At 36.0% G+C, this 13,652-nt stretch overlaps 1 pseudogene; it reads right to left on the bottom strand.

Annotated features, from left to right (window-relative positions):
- Window positions 1-588: 588 nt before the first annotated feature.
- Window positions 589-1,205, bottom strand: LOC120595593 (heat shock cognate 71 kDa protein-like; annotated as a pseudogene).
- Window positions 1,206-13,652: the final 12,447 nt, after the last annotated feature.

Here is a 13,652-nt window from a genome sequence, read left to right as displayed (position 1 = left end):
TGGAAAGTGTTTGGTAGAATCATGTCAAAAAAGGGAAAATAGGAGTGCTGAACCAGCCCTGCTCAGAAGTTGGCTTTCTTCTCTTTGAAAATGAAAGACTTCTCTTCTCTGAGGTATGTGTATATAAGAAATTGATGGCTTGAACATTTTATCAACTTTTTCTCCATGTGGCTTGTCATTCCACCTCAGGACTTCTTCTGAGCTATGGTATGTGGAATTCCTCACTGAATCTGCTATATTCTAGAGTCAAGGACCTAGACCATTATTCTGTACTGTTGAAAATACGCATACTTTGCTGTGTTTTTTCAGTGATAAAATGAGATTGGGTAAGAGGCAAACTATTTTTTAAGGTGTCAATTTTAAATACAGTTTTATTTAAGACATCACATTTTCCACTTTACCAAACAGTGCTCATAAAGTGCATTGTTATTTCCTTTCTCTGTGCACATATTCCATATTCAAGTATTGAGGTTGCCTAATTATTTACTATATAGCAGCTCAACTTTAAAATTGCCATGTAATTTGCTACAAATTAGAGACTTTCCATACTTTGTGCAGGACAATGTTACACCTATGCTCAAGGTTGGCTTAATCAACATTTTTGATGGTGGTCTCAGAAAAGGCACCACTGGAGTGAGGGATTCCACCATCAGAGAAGTCCCCCAAGCATCTTTCCTGGCATGCCTCCTGCACTCTGGTACAGCTTGATAATGATGGGTTGAAGACTTTTTTCAACTCTCTGCTGCTATTCAAATTCTTCTCTGTAGTCTGGTTCTTATAAAGCTAATTAATGATTTCATTGTACTTGTCAAGAATCTTCTATTTGTTCTCATTATTGATTTTGCCTCAAAGTTTTTTATCTCCAACATTGCTTTTATGTTGAATGTATAGGATTTAAGTGAATTCTCAGAAGACACCTTGTCCCACTGCTTCTCATCTTCAACTTTGTACTTCTCAGCTTCCTGGACGATGCACTCAATGTCTTCCTTGCTCAGACAGCTTTTGTTGTTAGTGATGGTACTCTTTTCTCTTTTCCTGTACTCATCCACAGCAGAGACACTGAGGACACCACTGGCATCAACATCAAAAGTGACTTCAGTCTGAACACCATGAAGTGCAGGAGGTATGCCTATGATTTCAAACTTGTCAAGAAGGTTATTATCGGTCATGGCCTGCTCACTTTCATAAACTTGAATGAGCACAAAGAAGGTTATTATCGGTCATGGCCTGCTCACTTTCATAAACTTGAATGGTTTGTGAGTAGGTCTGTGTCTGCTTGGTAGGATGATAGTATTGCACTTGATGAGGTCAGTCATGGCTCCGCCAGCAGTTTCAATGAAGAGGCAAATTCTTAATTCTGCCACACACAATGGTTCAAGAGGCTTGGTTATGCAAGTGCATATATTTCTACAGATTCTCTTTGCCCTAGTAATATGCCTTTCTCTGCTAAAAGAAATGGGCCCATATTCACCATTCTAATTGATAATTGTTTCCTCAGCAAAGAATATCAAAGAGGGGCTTAATGTTCAACTAAAGCTCTTGTCCCCTAGCTGATTCATATCATTTCATATTCTTTTCACATCCCTAGTATTTCCCATTTCTATTTGTAACAACAATTATTATTTATTTGTTCAACAAATGTTATTTACAAAGCTCTGTGTTACACACCGGAGATATGATGGTAAATAATATATAGTCCTTGCTCTCATAGATTATATAGGCTAACAAGAAGAAATCCAGTAAGTAAGTAAATGGACGAATAAAGAAATATTTATAAAAGATATGTTACTCACTATGAAGAGAGTAAACTGCGAGCTGTGATAGATAATTGGGAGGAGTACTTTAAGGTGGTTAGAGATTCTTTTTCTGTTTAAGTTGAGAAGAAACTGATTTGTGAAGTAGTGTGAGGATGACAATATGTGTCTTAGGCAGAATTGCAAGTGGGAAGACCCTGAGGCAGAAATTAGTAGAGTGGAAGATAATGAGAATGGAGCCATACATAAGATTTTGAAAGTTAAGCCTAAACCAAAACATACAGATTTTGAAGGTTAAGAATATGGCATAGATGCTAAATATTGTGAGAAGCCAATGAAGAATTTTAAATAGGGAGCAACATGACATTTTAAATAGGGAGTAATGCAATATATTTCGAAAACATGATTCTGGAATGGGGAATGGAGAGGATATAGAACAAAAGTGGAAACAAGAAGACCATTTAGATGACTACAATATCCACACCAGAAGTGGACACATTCAAAAAGTATTATAGAGGTAGAATCAATAGGGCTCACCACTAGTTTGGATATAGTACATAAAGTATGGAAGCAAAAAGTGGTTTCTTTAGGTTTCTTGCTTGAGCAACTGAGTAGGTGACAATACCTTCTACTAAGATATAGAAGTTTGTGAAAGGAACAAATTTATGAAGGAAACAGAAATCAAGGGTTCATATTTAGATATGATACTTTTGGAGAAATCTTTGAGTCATAAACATATACATAGAATTTAAAGACCTATGACTGAATCATATAACCCTAGAACAGAGAGTAGATAACTAAAGAAAGTCCTTGGCAACTCCAACATTTAGAAATTGAGTAGAAGAGGAGCCAGTAAATGAGACTAAAAGAGAGAACAGTGAGATAAAAAGAAAACTAGTATAGTTCAGTTATATGAAAGCCAAGGGAAGAAAGTTTTAAGGAAGGAGTTGTAGTCACTTGTGTTGGAGCTGCTAAGAGATTGAGGAAGATATGTTTTCAGAATTTGTAATACAAAGGTAATTAGCCATCTTGACAAGTACAATTTCATTTGAGTAAAAGTAGTTGCAGGAGGAGGAAAGGAAGTTGGGAAAAGGTATCAAATTGACAATTAACTTTAAATGAAGGGAGATAAAATAGTTCATTGCAATTGGATAAGTAGAGATAGCATGTGTAGACAATTGTTTCAAGATCTTTGTCTCTGAAGGAAGCAAAGGAATGGGACAATGTCTCACGGAGAACAGGATGTCAAAGTTTTTAAGAGATGGGAGATTCTAGAACATGTTTATCAATTAATCATAATGATTCAATAGATGTGAAAGAAACTAATGATGCAATCCAAAGAGAAACAATCTGTAAGAGTAATATTCCTAGGAAGTTGAGAAGGAATGGAATCTAGAACACAAACAAGGAATTGGATTTTGCTACCCGGAGGGAACCTTTAGCTATTGTAAAGGGAAGAATGAGGAAGAAGAATGCATATAGATACATTTGTAGTCTCATAGAACAAATCCAGACTTTACCAAACCCTCCTTGGTCAGAAGAGTGACCAAGTCCTAATTCCGTACTGCAAAAAGGAGATAACAAAGGCAAAGACTTAAACCAATCAGATTTCTCTTTACTATCAGATCAGCAGAACCTTAGATTCTAACTTCTCTAGCTGCTATCTGGTGGTCAGATGCCAGATTTTAGATAACAGTGCAGCAGCGATATTAAAAGGTAAATTGTATTTAGCATCTAGAATAGCTTTGTCTGAATTTACTCACATACTATATATCTACTATGAATCCTTTCTTATCAGTGTTAAGAAAAAATCTCATTTTATTTTAGCAATAAGAGTTTTAAGTTCTCATTTTTGTTTTAAAAGTCTCAAAAATAAGGAAGTACACACAGAGACTGGGAAAGGAATGCAATATGACTTTTGACTACATAACCAATACACCAAAATACTAAAGGATAAGACAACAGCATGGTTTGTACACCATTTTTTAGTATACTTTTTTAAAAAAATAAAAATTTTTTTTTACATTATCTTCAATGCAATGCTTTGGGATTTTGGGCATGATTGGTCTAGTGAACTGACACTGACATATTTTCTTGTAGATAGAGCTGACAACTCATACCCCACTAGTCAGCCAGCTTACAGTAATATTTATGAACACTTTTGAATTCAATCACACAGCAAGTAAGACATACAGAAGAAGAAAAAGCAATGACAACCATTAAATAATACTTGTCTTTTTTTTTTCTACTTTTCTTAGTCAAATCAAGGGTTAAATGTACACATTAAGGGTTAAATGCCTGCTATTAGGGAAGAGTGAACTGTGGTATTGTTAAAGGAAAATTTTAAGAAACATCACATAGTAGAGGATTTTCTCTCCCCGAAATGAAGTATCATTTTAGGTTTCTACCTACATATGTCAATTCAATTATAAAATAGATTTTATAAATCAGAAGCAATAATGGGGTGCTGGTATATGTGTGTGTGTGTGTGTGTGTGTACGTGTATGCGTATGCGTGTGCGTGCGCGCGTGTAATTTTTAAATGTTCAATGTGCAGATTTTGCACTCCAGAGAATTAATCAAACTGTCAGGACCAAGACCAAAAACTGAAAAGCACACAGTAGTATGTCATGGTAACTTAGCAACCAGAGCTGAAGAGGTTAAGCCAGAAATTGCTGTCATTTTCTTATATTTAAGAACTTCTACCTGTGATCTCCCTGCCCTCCTCCTCAAATACACATTCTGATTCCTCCAGGTGGTAGTTCACTGAATCAAATCTTTCATATATTTTAATGATCTTGTGTTTGACAATTTCTATTTGTGGAAGATAAGAGGAATCACCTACTGAGTATGGAATTTCAAAGCAACTGTGGATACCTCATTGATCAAGACTCTAAGTCTTTTGTGCATAACACAGGTGTTACCAACGAGACTCACAATTTTTCATCAGATCATGAAACACACATAGATAATAAAACATTCTTATATATAAGTACAGCATCAGAGGGATGTGATCAGTTCCATGACCCGTTTGTTCTGGTGCTAATGGCAATTGCTTCTGTCAGGACATTGTGCAGCAGCCCCTGAATGGGCAACACTGTTGGTCCTTCATATGGTAGATCCTCTAGATCAATAAAATTCTGGCTTAAAATATATAAAAGAGTTCTTTATCTTGAGGCTTGAGCAAAAAAAAAAAAATAATAAGTATTTGCAAACAAAAGAGAAAAAAAGCATTATTAGGGTACTTAAAATGCTGATATATTTAATGGTTTCTTTAATGCCTCAAATGGTCTTTGATTAATGAAAGGACAAAAGGAATGTTTATTTTATTCCTCCTCATCTCATCAACATTGGCTTGTCACACTGAGCACTCTTTATACCAGCTTCTTACATCAAGGAAAAGAGGCTTCTTTGAGAGTAGCAATGGGCAAATGTGAAGTGGCGCCAACCACATAATCCTTTTTCTCCTATGCTGACCCTAAGACAGGTTGTTTATAGGATCATTTTTCCTTTAAGATAAAGGTGGCTGGTGGCAGATTGAAGATTAGTAACCCCTCTTGACTATAGCGTATTAGTGCTGGATTTTTGGTGAAAATTCTAAGTCACAATCTCAAGGTACTATGTGATAAAGAAGAATGTGATTATGCCAATCCATTTTGTGACTTGAGACTCAGTTCTTTTAGTGTTCTGAGCCCTGTTCCTGTCCATCAAAAATAATTGTGCCTGCCTCACTGATCCATTTTTCCCAAGATTGTTAAACTAGAAGCAGCATTTGAATGTTCATTGGTTTATTTACTCTTCATATGAGCAAGAACTTAATTATTGGTTCATTGTTTCATCTCAAGTAAGAAGACACAGGTGGGAGACCTTTTCCTTCCATCCCTTGGGATATGGGGTGGCAGTGCCTGCACCAGGGCAGCATTCTTCTGCCTGAGTTTAGACACACAGGAGCTTGCCTGGGAGCATAGCCTTGGCCCCTCCTTGTATTGTCAATTTATTAGCAACAAACCAATCAAATGGAGACTATTAAAGAACTTTATTTTAAAGGAAAAAGAAAAGACACTGTTTAAAAATTCTAAAAATAAAAATATTCTAGGGCCAGAATTTATTGGAAATAAGTCTATTATGATTTTTCATTTGCTATTATTTTGTAAAATCATAGTTCTTGAAGTTCATAAAGATATTAACACTTTTTGTTTTTTTTTTATAATATCTTTTGTGAGATGATCTATTAGACTTAGGGAAGCCATATAGGTGGACAAAGATAGATAGATATAAATAAAATGTCTCCCTACATTGATTTGTATTTTTCCTGAGCCTCAAAATTTCCTGACTATAGATACTTCTGCTTGTGACTAAAGTCTGATGATCATCATACTAGGTTTTACTACCTTCACATGATATAGTTTTGTTCCTTTTTCTATCACTGATAAGCTATTTCATAATACCTTTTCTTTCCACGTAGTCATTTATTCATTCATTTAAGGAGTATTAATTGAGTTCTTTTTAGGCTAGGTTTCACAGTATCAGAAAGAAAGAGAAAATATTGTGTATCCTCAAAGAGCTGAAAATAGATATACCTCATGATATAAGACATTCCAAATCAACCCTAGGACTGTGCTTTCCCTAAGCTCTGCCCGCTCAGAATCTGCATTCTTAGTCAAAGGGCACACTGGCCAGCTTGTCTGTTCTCTAAGTCAGTGATGCCCAAAGAGGGGTATACATACTTTCTGAATTGTGGAAGATGATCCCCTGGAGTATAGGAAGAAAATATTAGAATGTTCCATAATATATATTTTATCCAGGGCAAGAAAAAAATTATATATGGAGTCATTCTCACTTTTTTCCTACTTTCATGGGATCACATCATATGTAGGGTGTCAGGTGCCCACAAGAAATAGGAGTCTGCCACACAGATGGTTTAACAGTGGCATCCTCATTTGCTTTTAGAGTGTTGCAATATTTGCTGAAGTGAATGCTATGTACAGTTTCTCATAGAAGCACCTTAGAGCAGCCAGCAATTTGGGGGTATATATCTCCATACTCATGAAGCAGTCCACAAGCATCCACCATATAGACCACTCCTCCCTTTATAGAGGTTGATGGCAACCCAAGATTCCATTCACAGATGCCTCTTCCCCAAGTCCCATTCTTTTAGTCTCCTGGCTGGCTCACCAGTTGTAGTTCGCTTCCAGGTGAGCTTCCCAGGTGAAATCTGAAACTGGCCCCATTAGTGGAGGGCAAGAAGAAACGAAAGAAAAAAGCAGACCACTCCAGACTGGCAGGTGGTAAGGCTTAATAAGCAAGGAAACTTACATAGGAGGCTTGTCATGGATATTACAAAATGAGTAGATCTCTGCACCACCCTCTAGAATCTTAAAAGTTTATATACAGGACTTAATGGGGTTCAGTCATGTATACCATCCACATGGTCTCAACAACACATTACTCTCTCAAGGCTGTGTCCCTGAAAGTGGCTCCCACTGTGGGAACAGTAGGCAAAAAGTAAGCTCCAAGGACAAAAGTGGGGGTAAGGAGCTACTTCTAATTGTGCAGGTCTAGCTCAAGGGTCAACCAATGTCATGCCCTCTCAATAACCTCCTCCAACACGTTTTCGCTCAACCTTGGCACTATCGATACTTTGAGGCAGATGATTTTTTGTTGTGAGAGCTGTCCTGTGCATTGTAGGAAATTTAGCAGCATCCCTGGCCTCTACCCACTACATGTCAGTAGCATGTCCTCCCCTGTTCCCAGAATTGTCTGCAGACATTGCCAAATGTATTCTGGAGGACAAAATCGCTCCCAGTTGAGAACCAACTGTTTTAAGGGCTTAAAAGTAAAATAGAAGATTGCTATGGTAGAAGATATTAGGCAAGGAAGATTTAAATAGATCTATCTTAGGAAGCTATTCTGAGGAGAAGATATACAAGCTGACACCTAAAGAATGAGAAGAAACCCTTCTCCTAATGTGGGTAGGGAAGAAATTTCTGGGTTGTGGGAAGCAAGTGTGAAGGCCCTGAGTCTTGAGCTTGATGGATTTGAGACACTGAAATATGGGTGGCTAGAGTACAGTGGCAAGGAATAGGACTGGAGATGTCAGCAAAAGCTAGAACACATAGGGCCTTGTAGATCCCTGTGAGGATCAGTTCTGGAAAAATACTAATCTGCAGCCATTCTGTGCTCATTTTATGGATTTAGAAAAAAAAAAACAAACTACTATGCATAGTCTTATGTAGCTTTTAAGGAAATGATAATATTGGCTGATATTGAAAGTAGATGAGTTAATATTTTTAATTATTGAAGAATTTAAACTTTAAAGCCTGAGAACAGAGACTAGTCACACACACACACACACACACACACACACAAATTTCTTTATGGGGTGGAGGCTTGGTTTCTGCATAAATAGATTATTAATTTAGAATTAGAGAGTGAATATTCAGAATAGTTGTTGATAAAAATGAAAAATTGGTGAAGGCAGAAAATTAAGCTGTTATTTCTATAACTCAGGATGTAACATTGCCAATTTATCTAAGAAAATAATTGAAAAATTAATTTGCTGTCTTCCAATTTGCATAATAACTTTGTCCAACACCACATCTTTAAATTTACCTGCTTTTCTGGGTGAGGGTACTTGCTTGGCAGCTTCAACTATTTGGATCTCAGTTTCTTTATTTGTAAAATGCTGAGATCTTTAAGGTCTATTCAATATCTAAAATTCTTTAATTTGCTGATCTTTTATTTTTGCCCCTCAAAGTAAATATAATTTAATTTTTATTGAAATATCATAACTATGTAGAATAATTTGGGGAAAATTGTTCTCTTTGATCTCTCTTGTGTACATCACTTGGATTTGAGTTTGAGATGACCATACTCTTTTTCATACCTCAATTTTTTTTTATCAAAACCTAAGGTGAAACTGATGGGGTCTTTGGTCCAGCATCTAGCCAAAGGTATATCCAGGAGCAATTCACTGAAAAGAAATAAGAAACTTTCTCTTCTGCCAAACTTCTTCATGCCTGCTGCTCTTGAAAAATATTTCTACAGAAAAAAAAAATCTATAAACAGATATAAAAAGCAACAGTTGCCTCTATTCAAGTTTCCATGACATGTGACTTGATTTTTCAATCCTCTGTGATGTCTGGACGCTTGTTTCCCAGCAAGAGCCAAAGCAAACTGCTTTCGAGAGTCTCCATCTTCTGTTTGTTTGCAAACCATACCCAGTTTGCCCAGTAAGCAGACGTTTGGCATGGGGACAACAGCACAGCTTCCCCATGGAGCCTCAATCTGAGACAGAGGCCAGGCTGTCTGTCAGAGCTCATCTAAAGATGCAGAGGTCAGTGTTAAGTAGCATAAATGAACTAGTTTTTGACACTAGAAGTAAACAGAAAGCATTTGGGGACAATGGGTGACCTGAGGCTGGTACTATTTCCCGGAGGAGAAAGATAAAGAATACTGTAGTCTACCCTCTGCCCTTGAAAATGCTGTTGAAAATGGAAAATGGAAAGAGTAACTCATGTGTGTGTGTGTGTGTGTGTGTGTGTGTGTGTGTGAATATATAATTAATAACTAGAAGCCAGACAATATCATCAAATCATGCTATGGTAATTCCCCAATTCCTCCAAATCCTTCTTAAAATCTTTTTTAAAAGAGGTATTTTCACAACATACTTAAAGTCTATTTTGCTATCATATCTACTTGCTCTTTGCTGTAGTCATTTACTGAAGTTATTTGCTGATGTTTTGGACAAAACCAGTACTTTCAGAGCCAAATTTAAAATTTTGTGAAAAGATACTTCCATACTCTGAAATAGAAAATTATGCAGATCTTCACACGTATGAGAAAATTATGGTGGCTGGAGCTGCTTAAACGTAAGGTAATGTTCTTGATAATTTAAACACTCTAATAAAAATGCTATGTGTATCAGTTTCTCATTTCAGCATACTTGATAATCTCAAAACATAATGGATTAAACCAACATGTATTTATTTAGTTAACATTTCTGTAAGTTGGAAATTTAAGCTTTTATCTAGTGTTTCTTCTGGCCATGGTAGGGCTGCCTATGCAATCAGAGGCATGTCAGCTAGGACGTGCTGCTACTAGGGTTGTCTGGCTGTTGGATGGAGAGATGGTGATAACTAGGCTATATTTTTCTCATCTTCTAGAAGGCTTGCCTAGGGATGTTTACATGTGGTCACAAGGGTCCAAGAAAGCAAGCAAAGGACTTGACTTGGAACTGGAGCAACATTTATTAGTCCGAAGCAAGTCATTGGCTAAGGTTTAATTTACCAGGTGGGAAATTAGACTCTATGGTTTAATAGGAGATAGAACATTACCTCTCAAAGGGTGTGAATACAAAGAGGGGCCATTTTTTTGCAATCTACCATGCTACTCAATAGCATGGTACCTATAACATCAGTACCTATAACATTTTAGGTAATTTATGTACATTTTAACAAATTTTTACAAGAACCCAGTAAGCTAAATATCATTTTTCCATTTTAGAGTTGAAGAAACTGAAGTTTAGAGAGACTAAGTAGCTTGTCCAAGTAGGCAGACTCAGTCTTGGATCAGGATTTGTGTGACCCCAAATCTTTAATTTTTTTCATCTTACTCGATGTATTTATCTATTTTCATAGTTGTCAAATTCTGTTAAATTCTGTTGTCAAATTCTAGTAACTTTATTCTTCCATCTCCAATATATTTTTTTTTACTTTATTACTGCATCTATTTAATTTATTCCAGTGTTCTCTTATTTAAAAAAATTTGAGATTTGCTAGATTTGGTAAAGACTAAAACTAAATATTTTCATCTTCCTAAGTAAAACCTAAATAGTAATCTATATTATGGATTTATTTTATATTAAAAATATTTCTTGGTATTCAGTCTTCATGACTACACTGGAGTCTGGAGGTAGTAGGAGGAAAGAGTCCAAAAAACATATATTTAAGAAGATGAGAACAAGAAAATAATGAATATTCTAGAATAGATGTAATTTTAGTGGTTCATTATCTCTTGAGTCTCCCTAGGGAAGATCTTCTAGGGTGATGGCCTTGTTCATAGTAGGGTGGGAAGAGCCATGTCCTGAAAATCAGAACATTTGCATCCTAAGGCCCCTGCATGACTAACTAGTTGTTTGAAGTTGGTGTATCATTTTACTTTTCTAGACCTCAATTTCTTTGCTGATAAACAAAGAGTGTAAGAGTTTTAAGCAATATTTGATATAAACTATTTCAGCATTCTGATTCATTGCACAAGAACACTTAGAGGAAGGAACTTCCAGGGCTGAAGTTTTAAAAGCCTGCCTTGCTGGGCTCTGCCCGCTGGAATAAAGTGCTGTCTTTTCCCAACGTTTAAAAGAGTCAACTTTTAATAAGAGTGTGAATGGTCCATGTGCCTACCAAAAGGTATGCCTTTTTAAAATTCTCATAAATTGCCATATGGTTAGCCTCGGTATTGCTCTTAATGGTCTCTCCTCACCGTCTCCAGTAAAATAGAAGTGAGATTTGCACGAGTTTTATGTTCTCCTATTGAACTGTGGATTGACATAATTATCATTTTCTTCTAATTGAGTACAGCACATGGTGACAGGAGCAATGCTTCATTCTTATATAAATAGCACCTAATGTTCACTAATAGTTAGTGACATTCTCCCTCCTTATACCTGATGTTCGAGATCAACTTCCTTTTGGAAAGAACAAGTTAAGAGAAGGCCTGACAAAAATGTTTATGGGAACATTGGTCAGACAATTTTTGCTCTAGGTTTCTGGAGGAATATTCAGTGCCTTTTCTGGCTTTTCATCATCAAAGGAGTATGACCTTAGTATTCCAAATGGAGGTATGAGCTCTGGAATAAGAGTATAAAGAGATCTGTTTTTGGTGAAGAGTTTTAGAATAGCACAAAGAATCATCATACCCAGCACATGCTCAGCCAGGCGCATCAGGTTTAGGATTCCACAGTGCTTGGAACCAGAAAATCAGCTTTTAATAAGAATATTTATTTCGGTCCTGTGCAGATCTCACTCAGGAATCTGTGACATCAGCAGACACTTATAAGGTTCACGGTGTCAGTTTGGGCCCAAGTAATATAAGTAAATACTCAAAGACCATTACCTGTGTAAACTCTGTTTTGGTAAAGTCTTACTGCTGATCCCTTCTAAAGCTAAACTTTGACACGTCCATGGGCTAAGCGTTTCCTTTTTTTATTTGCTCTTTCCATCTTAAGTTATTCTTTTTCTAGTATGGCTACAAACTATCAGAATACCAAGATAGAGTTAGTATTCTAGTTTTGAGTTTTGTGGTAATTTTTTTTTCAATATCAAATACTTATTTTTTAATAATGATATAATAGTTGTTACTACATTAGCCTATTAGGGCTACCATAACAAAATTCCACAGACTATTTGATTTAAACAACAGAAATTTACTTTCTCACAGTTTTAGATGATAGAATTCCAAGATCATTGTGTCAACAGTTTTGGTTCCTTCCGAGGCCTCTTTCCATGGCTTATAGGTGGCCACCTTCTCATGGTGCCTTCACACAGTCTTTCCTTTGTGAATGAGTGACTCTAGTGTCTCTCTCTGTGTTCTAATCTCCAGTATTATTGGATTAGGGCCACTCTAAAGACATTATTTTAATTTAATTACCTCTTTAAAGACTTTATCTCCAAATATAGTTGTAATCTGGGGTACTAGGGCTAGAGCTTCAATATATAAATTTTGAGGAACACAATTCAGTCTATAACAGTTAATGAACATTCCTTATTTCTGCCAGGTATAATTCTACTCATTTTATATAAATTAAATCCAAGTTTTCTCAAACTCATCACTTTTGACATTTTGTTGGGTTTTGATGAGAGGCTGTTCTGTTAATTGTAGATTTACTATCATCCCTAGCTTCTACCCATTAGATGCCAGTAGCACCTCCTCCTCTAGTAGTGACTACCAAAAATGCCTTCGGGCATTATAAAATCATCCCTGGGGAACAAAATTATTCCTATTGAATACCATTTATTAAGTCTAATCTGCACCACCACATTACAAGTTAACTTTTAATAACCTCACTTCATGATGAAAGTGAATGATTGGCCAGGGTCACATGGAGACTAAGTGGCAGAGCCAGAATTTGAACCCATTATTTTTTCCATGACATTAATCTGCTCATTAGTGGCTATCCTATTGTACCTCTTTAACATTAAACTATCTCTAATCCAGTTAACTCAAACTCTGAAACAAAACTAAAAATAAGTAATCAATAATTAACCAAGCGATGATACTCTGTAATCTCTTTGTGAAAATCTAAACTATAAATTGATTGTGCCTTCCCCAAATACTGACTTACTGGTATTGCAGATTGTCAACCTGATATCACAATAACACTACCCTCTAAAATGGTCGTTAATAATTGAGAACTGAATTGGTGGATACCCTACAAGGACAATAGATTATAAATTTTAGCTTAATCTAACCATTTATCCACCTCTAAAATGTGTATCTCAATTTTAAGGAAGAAAACGAAGAGAATTTAAGATATTGGCCTTTGAATACACAAATAATTAAGTACAGAATTAATATTTAAGTTCTGCCTTGTGAGAAATTGTTTACAAATGAAAAAATTTGGACAGTGCACCCCAGAAAATGTGATTTCAGAATGATGTTCATTCTTTAAGAACCCATAGGTTTGTCAAACATTACCCAAACTTCTAATAACCTCCATAAAGGAGAAGAAACTAAATGATTGTATAATTGTGTATGCTCTGGTGTTCTGGGAGAAATCCCTTTCCAACTCTTGAGAGGTAATCTTTACTCCTTCATCATGAAGCACAAGACTTATCTTAGCATACCAATAAATGTTGTATTGGCCATAAAAACAGTCAGCTCTAGTATAAATCCAACTCTA

The sequence above is a fragment of the Pteropus medius genome, unplaced genomic scaffold (genome assembly GCF_902729225.1).
Source record: "Pteropus medius unplaced genomic scaffold, Ma_sr-lr_union100, whole genome shotgun sequence".
In the NCBI taxonomy this organism is placed as follows: Eukaryota; Metazoa; Chordata; class Mammalia; order Chiroptera; family Pteropodidae; genus Pteropus; species Pteropus medius.
The sequence above is the reverse complement of the archived record's forward strand: the minus strand, read 5'-3'. Positions and strand labels throughout refer to the sequence as shown.